The following is a 12,103-nucleotide window of genomic DNA, read 5'->3' as shown; positions in this document are numbered from 1 at the left end:
AACCTGATTATTCTAAGGAAACGTTTATGTGAAGAATTACAACTGGAACTTACTGTTGTCCTCAGCATGAAACCTAAAGGATGATTCAAGTACCATAAAAAGGCTTGGATTTGAAAGGACATTAAAGACTATCTTGTTCCAACCCCCCTTCCATGGTTGATGTTCCAACCTTCCACCATCCCAGGGTGCTCCAGCCCCATCCAGCCTGGCCCTGGACGCTTCCAGGGATGGAGCAGCCACAGCTCCTCTGGGCAAGCACAGAGGTTGCAGCCGTAGCTGATGTTCAACTTGGAAACCACCACAGAAAGAAGCCAGCAGTAATTCACAGAGATACACACTTTTGGTCAAGGGATACCATCTGTCTTTGAATTCTGCTCTAACCTGCTGGTTGTTTACCTGGAACTCCAGATGTGCTGAGTTTTGACCCAAACCACACCTCCTCTGTCTTTGCAGAGGGGATGTTCTAGATGAGCTACTGAATGGACAGAACTCCTCATGGACTCCTGGCTAATTCCCTCCTGGCCTTCTCCCAGTCAGCAATGTCCAATTTAAACAGCCTTTTCCAGGTGTCAGAAAGCCACAAGGGATTACATAAGGCATGACTACCCTGCAGAGACTGCAGAGACAGACCTGGCATCTCAACCACCCTCACATACCTGGCAATTTATAAAATCAACCTCTACCCCGAGGACAGACCCCACCCTCAGGTGCAACTGAAGAGGAAATACAGGAAGTCTTGGGTAATTTCATTGGTATTTTTATATGAATTTTGAGACAGACCTTTTTTAAGATGAGAAGTTCCATCACCTCATGACAAATCTTTTATTCTACATCTAGCTCAGGATTTCTCAGCGTAATTTAGTACCTCTAACAGAAAACTGACTGTAAATTAGCAAGAAATGAACACGGAACACTGGAGAACTGCAGTTCACCAGAACAAATGTTGGCAACTTTTTTATCACTTCCAGCACTGACCACATGTATTGCAGGGAAAAAGCTGACCTGGTTAAGGACTTTTCCATTTCTATCTATGATCTCTCAGGGAATGTGCTAAGGAAACGACTGTCCTACTGAATCATTTCAAGAATTTTACAGCCCAGATGATTTATTACCATAAAATAGGTCTTGGAAACAAAGATATTTGAGGAGACTCAATAGCTATTAAATCATTGTGGAAAACATGATGCTGAAGGAATTGCAGATGCCTGACACATGCTCTAACACTTTTTTTTTTAAATATTGAGTGTCTATAAAAAGCAACTCTGTAGAATTACTTAAAAACTTTTCCAACAGAAAAAAATTAAAAAGAGAGATACAGATATAGATTAAAATGGCATCCATAAAAGTAAAATTAAATTAAAACTTAAAAAAAAAAATTAAACTAAATTAAACTAAAATTGAACTAAAAACTAAATTAAAACTAGAACACCCCACAAATGCTGTTGGAAAAACTGGAGTCACTGATAATTTCAAAACCTATGCATTAAAAATACGCTTCTCACTTAGTAAACAAGCTGAGACACACTTTGCAGAGTTATAGAAATTTTAGAGTTGAGTCAACAATATACAGAAAACCTCACATCATCTTATAATGAGTCCACTTGTTAGCTGGTTCAGAATCACCTTTGGTTTTGTTATTACAATTGCAATGTAGATGTTGTTCTCACATAGAACATGCTCTGTTCCAGACAGATGGAAGCCTCTCTCTTTAAAATGTGCCATTGAACTCTACAAGTGGATCAGGAAGATGCTCTGTAAGGCTTGCTATGCAAAATGCCACTGAAGAACAAGCTGCTCCTCTTGAGCAAAATGGAAAAACTCTTGTGCTAAACCTTCTAATAGACCAGCCTGCTCCAAGTCCCATTAAACCATGAACTTTTAAGAGTACCCAAGTAAATGTTATAAACGTATTCCAAAATACTCAGCCAAAATACAGCAGCCTCAAAGTAAGGTCCAAGCTTTTCTTACACCAGCTGATATTACAGACAATACTAACAACTTTTGGAAGCCAAAATCCCTTTCCAGTCCTTCTTACCTTCCAACCTCTCCTCTCCACATCCCTAGATCACCACAGCTACAACAGCAGTAAGAAAGAAGACACAACCCAGCCCTGAATGCCTCTGTGCCTTGACACAGTGATGACAAAGGGAAAGGAAAGATCCACCTTGTGCCACTCACACTGAGCCAAGTGGCTCAAAAACAGGGAATCCAGACAGTTCTACCAACTGCACTCACAAACAAGGAAAAGAGGAAAACTGATGGCCTTTAATTAAAGGGATGTCTTATAGGAAAGCTGACCAATAGTCTTATAAAATAGGAAAATGAGCATTCCTCCTTGACTTACATTTTGTGTTGTCCTGGTTCACTTGTGCAACTCAGCCACCGTTTCTTTTTCTGCAACACAACAAAGAAAACAAATTCTGTTTAAAAAAAAAAGAAGTATTTGCTTGAACTGACGTTTCTCATTACATTGTTAAGTAATGCTTCAAGCTTACTGCTTGCTTTTAGTCAACACTGGAAAATATTTCCATCCTTCTTGTCTCTCTGATTTTGATTGCCAGCGTATTCCAGTTACATGAAATTGCTCTATCAAGATGAACCTTTGGAAGCTGCTTGGTGATTTGAACATAACACTGACAAACCACAAATAAATTCCAAAACCTTCTGTGGAGTTGACCAAAGAAATTCACTGTAGCCACAGAGAAAGTGAATAAACATTTTTTTTAAAAGGATCTAATTGCTCAAAGATATCTTAGTGGTGTCTTTGTTAGACCTGTGAGTGTTCCTTGTTGGCCTCCAGCACATAATTCAGAGAGGTGATGACTTTCCTCTTGGTTTGGGGTCATACCTGGTACCCCCGTGCTCCAGACACCCTAAGACCCTTCAGTGGGAGTTGAATATTGGAAAGGGTGTTCCTTATGTCCTGCTCTGAGCCTTGGATTCAAATTGATAGAAACAGAGAAATTCTATCCATACATTACTGGGAATTGAAGCAAAATAAGAGCAAGTAACCAGAAAAATCTACTGAGTAGAGTTATGAGAGTATTGTCCTGAAAAAGAATGCTCTGATGCTACATTCTCTATTTAACCACATAATTAGCAAACTTCCAGCAGAAGTAGCAAAAAAAATTCCTCATTCCCTTACTAGGCTAAGTAGAAACCTGGAAGAACTACTCAAACCTCCACGAAGAAGAACTGGATTGCTCCAGATAATGGAATAACTAAATAACTGAGGACAGAGTGGAAAATAAAGCACAGAGACATCACTCAAGGTCAGCGCAGTTCTTGTTCTGCTGAAAATGGTAAAATGGTAACTGGCAAGAAAAAAAAAAGAAGAAAGCATTTACCAAAAAAAAAGAAAAAAAAAAAAAAAATAGAGATTGAAAAAAGAGGACACCAGTCAGAAAGAATCCTGACTCTGGCTACATTTTCCAGCCAGGAATGGATAACAAAGCAACAAGTAAATGCCAGTGTGGATTTGTCAAACTGATTCCCTTCCCTTTCCAACAACTTAGAAAGCCCCAAGATACAGAAACAGTTCAATGATGACCAAAGTCACCTGAGCACAGCATTTTCCATGCCATGTCATTGTCCCAAATCAATAAAGGATCATGAATTTGGATAGAAAAACACATCCAAATAAATTCTAGTAGTTCACAGGTGATCATCCAGATCTTAGCAAGTGGCATCCAACCTTTAGCACCAGAAGAACCCCAACACATTCGGAAAGAAGCTGAGTATCTCATTAATTCATCAGACAACTATGCCCAAAAAGTGTTTTCTTAATCCTTAATTTCTAAAATCTCAATATGAAATAAATACATGTATCATTAGGGGGTATGAAATCATCAACTCATTTATAAGGGACACAGTTAAACTTCAAACTATTTAATTTAGCAGAACAATAGAGCTCTACGAAGTGTGTTTTTCACTAATGACCTGAACACTATTTTTGTTACTACTGCCTCTAAAATGCACAGCCAATATTTGTGGTTTTTTAAAAAATGGCATTTCTTTCTCAAAATATTGTTGTGCAGGGAAAAAAACAATCAAGAAAAAAATTTAACTCCGAGTACAATCAAATATACAAAGGAAAACCACACAAGTACAGATTTCATCATACTCCTCCAGATTTTAAATAGACCAACATATTTTGGAGATGGGTGTGATTTTATGTGAGCTGTCCCCCTTTAATAAAATTGGCAACTAGATTTAATTCAGTGCCGCCTTATTCCAGGTTCCAAACTCCAGTTGAAAATAGATCTCACAATGGAATCCTACAGCTGAATATACTCTGGGAGAAAATTAATACTTTAATTTATTCCAAATTCATTTGCATGACAGTATATCATTAGTATATACAAAAAAAATATGTATTATACCAACAAAGGAAAAATTCTGTGCAAACAGTGAAAGAAATTCACATCCCACATGAGATGAGCTTGAAACTTGAAGCAACAAAGCTGGTTTATTTCTCTGAGAAACAAACACATTAAAAAGAAGAAAAATCAAACAGAAAGAGCTCTTAATAGTCTGGGCTGTCATTTAAAAAAATACCACGTGACCTTAAAAAAACCCACAAAGCAAATATGAATTCTTGCATGCCAGGTATCTCCTAAATAGCTAAAAAGAGCCACATGGACAATCAAGTGCAGACTAAAAATAACTGATGTAACACCGCTTACATACAAAGCAAAGTTTTCCTACCTCACTGATTAACCAGTTGAAGAGGAAAGAAAACACACACTCACTTTGTAACTCCATCAACCCTGGTGTCCTGGAAACAATTCTGCTACAAGAGAAATCCTTAACTGCCAAAACATCTTCTGCTACCAATTCTTGGGTTTTTTTCTTCCCCCCATTTCCCTCTCTGCAGTGCTCTCAATGTTTGATAAGCAGCCAGTACCAAATCTAACCCATCAAATGGCACAGAAATTGGATCTCCTGCTCTTAAAAAGAAATATGTAATTCCATTTGAGTATGCAGCACTTAGGAAACACCAGGTTTGCACAAAGTCTATGGAACTGACTGCGTAATTTTGTTGTTGTTGCTGTTGCTAAAATGGGCTATTAACTAAACCTTTCATTTTAGGAAATGGCCTCAAGTTGTGCCAGGGGAGGTTTACATTTGATATTCAAAAGAATTTGTTCATGGGAAGAGTGGTCAAGCACTGGAACAGGCTGCCCAAGGTAGTGGTGGAGGCACTACACCTGGAAGTGCTAAAAAATAAAAATGCATATAAAAATTGACGACATGGTTTGATGGTGAACCTGATGGAACTGGCAAGCTGATAGCTGGATTTAACCTTAAAGGTCTTTTCCAACCCAAAAAACTCCATGATTCCATAAAAACCAGCAAACCTACAGGGTGAGCTCAGCCTTCCTTATTAACATGCCCAAGTACCTGGGGTTAGAGTCATTTCTCAGCCCTCACTCAATATCTCTGTGGGAGTACAACAAGATGATAAAACACAAAAAAATTATCTTCTTTAGGTTTTATGTTTACTGTCAGTGTGAAGGGAACAGAACTTTCAAACCCAGGTCTTGGCAGTTTGTGACACACTGATGGCCAAAAATTTAAAAAACATTTGTGACCTCCCTTTCTTGCCACAGAATCCTTTCTGAAACAGGTCTGTGCTTTTACTAGAAGAGAAAACTTAATTTTAACCTTTGTATGAAATAAAACCTGGATTTAGAAACCAGATTTATCTAGGAAACAGCAGTTTTGTTTCAGACCACAACATTACTCTCCACATCTCTCCACTGCTCGTTTTGCTACACGGCCTGTTTGGGTCAGACACAGCAATCTGGCCTTACCTAAACTGCTTCAATCCAGTGCAACAAATATACTTATTTAAATGTTTGTAAATTCCTAATTTCTGATCTACCAGTGCTTCAAAAAATTTGGCATCTGAGCCTCTCAGTCCCACACACACTGCCCACACCTGATTTCCAGGAAAATGCCAGTCTGCATCTGATCTCAGATGGGAAAAAAACACTGTTCACTGTTTTCAAATGAGACCTGTTAATTATCAAAATCATTCCTACAGCAAGTACAAAGGGATTTTGGTTCCTTCAGAAGATCCATGATCAAACACAGTAACACTCAGCAGTTTTATTAAGTATGGGATCTGTGATTTATTCTCTTCACTCTGCTAAGGAGAACTGCATTTTCCCTTGACTTCCTCCAATTTCCAGTGTATTCACAAGGTTTTTTGCTGTTTCTTAGCAAGGCTGGTTTTCCATCTTTCTGTACCTTAGATTTTCATATAAACCCTATCTAAGTGTCATCCAGAGAAGCTGTGACTGCCCCAGCCTTGGAAGTGTTCACAGCCAGGCTGGACAGGGCTTGGAGCAACCTGGGACAGTGGAAAGTGTCTCTGCCCATAGCAGGGGGTGGATCAAGACAGTTTTTAAGGCCTTTTCCAACTCAAACCATTTTATGCTTCTAATACACTTTTACACTGATTTTAAATTGTATCCTTCTATCTGCTTTTCAAATGACTTATCTTTAATATATCAACGTGAGGCACAGATTTGTTTTCCCTTTTCTGATTTTATTCTAGACATTGCAAACCTTCAAGTCTCTGTGTAACCTCTGTATTTCTTTTAAGCATGTTCTGGAGAGATGACAGAACCATGAACAAATCTGGTTGGAAGGGACCTTTAAGACCCTCTAGCTCTTACCCCTGCCATGTGCTTTCCACTAGACCATGACCTTCCCCTAGGCCAGGTCATATGTTTTGCTGGCAAAATTAGCTGAAACCCTAATTAATCATGATCTGGAGTTGCTACCAATAAACAACTACCACTGAGAGACGCAAAAATCTCATCCTCACAGTCTTGAGCTGCCTCTGCAAAATGCCAGAGTTAGGGATTAGAATTTCTCATCTCCTCCACTACAGATCCAGTTGCCTCGGCAGCATTTTACTGCACAGGCTCAATATAAACATTCCATGTGTCATCAAGCAGGCAGTGAACATCCACAGGAATCTGCCTTAACACGTCAAAGATGCAGGGATTTTCAGCATCCCATCCCTCATACCATGCACAAGAAAACTCAATGGCAGAGACAGAGAGAGGAGGAAGGTATTTGGAAACTTGGTACATACGAGCAAATTTAAGATTATGAAAATTGTGGTGCCTTACAGTAGCAGCGCTGTTACACGCGTTACAAACACTGAATTTTGTCAAACTATTTCCAGTAAATGCATTCTTTTTTTCCCCACCTCAGCACTAGAAATTCCCAGTGCATAGTACAAATCGTTATATTCTGCACTTTCTAGCTCAAATGAGGACCAGGTTTTACCAGCCAGCTTTTAGGAGTGTTTAGACCCTCCCTCTCTGGTACAGAAGCACACTGATCTCAGGCTGGAAAAACATTTCTTATACTGATTTTTTCCTTCTATTTCAGGCAAAAGTTCCTAACCATAGCAAAGCTTTTGCCTTCTGCTGCCACTGAATACCAGTTGCTGCACAAGTAAAACAGAAAAAGTCTGAAGTTATTTTAAAACAGCTACTTTTCTCTATTTAAGTGTTTAGTTTTCAGTAGTTGACTATGTTATGAGTGGGAAATAAGTGCCCGAAGTGATGCACCCACCAACACCCCTGAGTAGGGCAGTGGCAACAAGTGAAGGAAAAAAACTTGCAGGGTAATGTAAAAACGTAATTTAGGTAGGGTAGAACAGCATTATTAACTGGGGAGAAAAACCCATAAAACAAACACAACAAAACAACACCCTCTGATGATTCTTTTTAGTCTTGGGTAATATTGCTATAAAATACCTAATAAAGGTGACACAAAGAACTTCTAAACCATTTATTAATTACTTCAGGCTATTTTTCATTTTACTGCTTCGCTGCAATTTCCATTAGCATGGGAAATGGTACCATTTTTTTCCAAAGAGATATTTCCAGCAAACTCAGTGTGGATTTAACAAGACCAGGACCATCATATAAATAGAAATCAGAAAATAGTATTTCCATAAGAAACCGCTCAGATTTATTGGATTAACAAGCACTTACAAGTGACTCACGCTGACACAGCCTATAGTAATCCAATCTATTTGAGATAAGAATAAATTCAAAGGAAACCTTAAATTTAGAAAATCACCTCTGTGGCTGCACACATAGCTGGCTTTATTACACGAAATCATATTAAGTGTTCTCTCCAAATGGGAGGACAAATAAATTAAAAGCTAAATTCTAGCAATTTTTTTTTTCTATGAGTGCAGCATGTCCTTAACAGCAGTAGCTGACACACTGAGCATAATTAGAGAGGGATAAGAGAGCCCCGTGTGGAAGTGCCTTGTGGAACACAGCAGTTTTCCTGTCTGACAATCCCACAGGAATATGCTGTGCTAAAATGAATGGGAAGAAGAAAAGCCACCAAGCCACCTGACCTTGTGTCAGGAGAACTAAGGCAGATTGTTGAATCTACAGTGGCAACCACCATTTCTCCTGCGCGTACACTGGTTTGTGTTTCCGTCTGGGATTTCTTGGGGAATTATCTCTAGGGGATGTTACTAAATCCTAACAAACACTGAGGTGTTCTGGCTCAGCACACTGAAACATCAATGCTTTCCTGAAACCCTGAAGGATGCATTCACAGCTCTCACACCTCCTTTAAAACATGGCAGCACGCAGGGAGCTGGGATGGAGCTTATTTCTATAAATACTCCTCTGCAGCAATAAAAGAATTTTTACCTCTTGATATTGCCATGAATAGTAACAGTCTGGAAAAAAGTATTATTAAATATTACAGAGTCATAGAATAGCTTGGGTTGGAAAGGACTTTCAAGAATATCTAGCTCAGACTCCCTGCCATGGGAAGGGACACCTTCCACTATCCCAGGTTGCTCCAAGCCCTGTGCAACCTGGCCTTGGGTTCTTCCAGGGATGGTGCAGCCACAGCTTCTCTGGGCAACCTGTGCAGGGCCTCACCATCCTCAGAGGCAAGAATTTCTTCCTAATATCCCATCTAAGCTGCTTTCTTTTCATGTGAAAAGAACAAAGCCAGTATAAGGAAAGGTGACACTGGCCAGAGCAAGGGGTCACGCACTGAGGACTGGACTTTTATCTTTATCACCAATTACTGTAAGATAGAATTAAATGCCACCTGTCCATAAGGACATTTGAAAACCACAGGATATTTGAGAGCCACGGATCTTCTGCCATCTATAAAGCGAAGACACTTCTCAGTGTGCAGGGACGTAAATCACTGAGTACACAGATGAAAACTCCTTTGTAAGAACCAGCTGCACACTACTGAGGCCAAAAAAATCTTATCAAATGCAGACTTCAAGGCTGAAGTGACTTATTTAGAGAACTGCTGTGCTGCTCTCACCTGTAGTATCCAGTTAAGTCAGATCAAGGACAACAGCACATACCAACTACATCATAAGCAGGAGGCTTTAATTTTTTATGCACACTTTCCTTCAGGCATACACACCCACTCTCAGAAAATTCCCATTAATGGCCATTCTACAATCCTGAAAAGCAGTATGTTATAGCCTTGGGCTAACTAAATTAGAGTGAGCTATGCTGAAGCTGCAATCAGTGAAAACCTGCTGTATGACTTTTACTGCAATAAAGATACTCCCTCAGAGAGCCTCTTCACAGTATAATATTTTCAAAAAAAAACTCACCAAAGCCTGCACCTCCTGTGAATTTGGTCATGACAGCCTGGGGCCTTGCCCAAGGACACTCAGAATAAAGATCAAAAATTAACCAGTAGTCAAAAAATGCTGATTATACCCAAGATTTTTAATGTACTTCAAGTGGGGATGCAGATCTTGGCTTGAAGGAGCGCAGAACAGATGAGAACTCAAATGGCAAAGTGCAAGGGGACAAGGCACAATTTGTTCTGACTGAAAGACAAGGTTAAAAATCTCATTTTCTGTCACAATGAATTGGGTTTTCAAAGTGAGACCTCCTTGCCCTTGTGCTTTTTTCAGATTAGATTTTTGGAGAAATTCTAGCCTTTACATTACAGTAAAATGCTGTAAAATTTTCAAATAGCTAGATTTTGTGCTAACCCTAATTCATAATCATTCTGGCCTTGCAACCGTGGTGTGAAATTCACTGAGCTAGACAGCTGGGAAGGGGGGGGTGTGAAGAGTGGGGGTGGTGTTGTGGTTTTTTTATTATTATTGCACTTCTGGTGTTCAACCCTTCTACTCTATATGAAATCCATATTCAGAAGTCTGTAAGCATGAAGATGCTTTTACGTACAAGGATTTGGTCAGAGACTCTAAAAGCATCTGCACCTTCACTTGCAATGAATGAATCTCTCTTCAAATTTCCTTTAGTGACCAAAATATGTGTTTCTAGCCTATAGTCCTGACTTATGGAAAAAGTGGTGCTGCTCAGAAAATTGTTTTCTCAATCTAAAATCTTTTGCTCTCCAAAATAATTTTCATCCCTTCAAAACCCTCTAAAGGACACCTACTGAGAAATGCTTTCCAATGAAACCTAAAGAAAACTGCCTGAGATCACAGTACTGGTACAAAACTAAACATTAAATGAAGTTCTAGGAAAGAACCACCAGCTTTTCACGTAAACTTGTGGTGAGTTTTCACTGAAGCCCTCAAGCCTGCCAAGCCATGGCTAAATGTCATACCTCATTTCCTATCCTAAATCAGCCATAACAGCAAGACGGGGTTTTGCTCTGTCATTTTCAGACCTCATTAAAACCCAACACTGAGTGTAATTCCTAGCAGTGGAACTTGGCTGTGGAATGAAAAAAAAAAATTCCCCAACATTTAGACAATCTAAGAAATTTAGTATTTTTTTTTTTTTTCCTATTTAAATGGGCCTTGGGCACAGCTCTTCACAAAGATATGGTTTTATTTTTTTACATGCTCTTGATACATGCTGGATCAACATCATGAGGTATGTGAATTTAAACAGAATCATTTAGGTTGAAAAACCCCTCTGAGATCACAGAGTTCAACCATCAGCCCAGCACTGCCAAGGCTACCATTAATCCACGTCCCCAAGTGTCACATCCTTTAAATCCCTCCAGGGATGGCAACTCCACCACTGCCATGGACAGCCTGTGACAGGGTCTGACAACACTTTTGGTGGAGAAAATTTTTACCAAAATCTAAACTGAACCTCTCCTGGTGCAACTTGAGGCCATTTCCTCCTGTCCCATCACTGGGAAAAGACAAGCACAACCTACAGCTGCTTTGTAACACAAGCACATCAGAAAGTCAAACTCTTGCTCCATTTCTTATGCAACTATCAGTCAACTTTTAATTATCTTCCCCTGCCAAAAATCTATTCTTAACAATTCTTTAAAGGCCACTTAAGACAGATCAAGAACTATGAAAAGCAACACAGGGCTGTTTCATGGATCACCTCCCAAGGTATCATGCTCCAAAGCACACAGCGTCACTGTATTTCTGCCTCTGCAATATTGTCTTTAGGCAGCTACAAGTTGTCTCAGTGAGAAAACATTATCTTGTGCTTGTCCTATTAAAAAAAGATTGATCTGTTCAACACCTGATGATTCATTCACCCACATGTTAGAAGTCCACACAGAAATGACTCATTCTGTCCGTAAGAATATTCACCTGGGATACCCAAGTCCTCTCATCTTTTCCAGAGCTGCTAACTGCTTTTGCTTGTAAAGGTGGTGGATGGTGGCTCCCCTATGAGAGCAATGGGTGACATGAAGGAGAAACAAGCAGAGGACTGGAAATTTTAAAAACAGTAATAATAATAATAGTAATAGTAATAGTAATAATAATAATAATAATAATAATAATAATAATAATAATAATAATAATAATAATAATACTTGAGAGTTAAGTTTGTGGGTAACTGAAGCACTGGCAGAGGAAATAGAAACACTCCTCAGTGAGACAGTGGTTGAAGGCAACAACTGATTTTAATCCTAACAAATCAGCGCCACCCAGATTTGAAGGAGTTCAGGCTACTCCTCCGTGACTTGGACACTTTCTCCCAGAAAAGGGCTCGGGAGCAGCCGTCCTGAATCACCCTGGGAGGGACAGCCAGTGCAGGGCAAAGCCATATTTAAGGGCTTGGCTGATGACATCAGATTCATTGTGTTTGTGCAACAAATCAAGCTGAGTTCT

The 12,103-nt window shown here is 39.4% G+C and overlaps 1 protein-coding gene across 2 annotated transcripts in view; it reads right to left on the bottom strand.

The window, feature by feature from the left end:
• LOC107204426 (endonuclease domain-containing 1 protein-like) overlaps nt 1–12,103 on the bottom strand; it is a 158,852-nt gene that overhangs the window by 97,277 nt on the left and 49,472 nt on the right. For both annotated transcript variants that reach the window (XM_033514678.1, XM_015627511.2), the window contains exon 3: nt 2,345–2,394. The gene's annotated coding sequence lies outside the window, so the exon portion shown is untranslated. The remainder of the gene's footprint in view (nt 1–2,344; nt 2,395–12,103) is intronic.

Source organism: Parus major, chromosome 1A, assembly GCF_001522545.3.
Source record: "Parus major isolate Abel chromosome 1A, Parus_major1.1, whole genome shotgun sequence".
Taxonomy (NCBI): domain Eukaryota; kingdom Metazoa; phylum Chordata; class Aves; order Passeriformes; family Paridae; genus Parus; species Parus major.
This window is presented reverse-complemented; position numbering and strand designations above follow the sequence as displayed.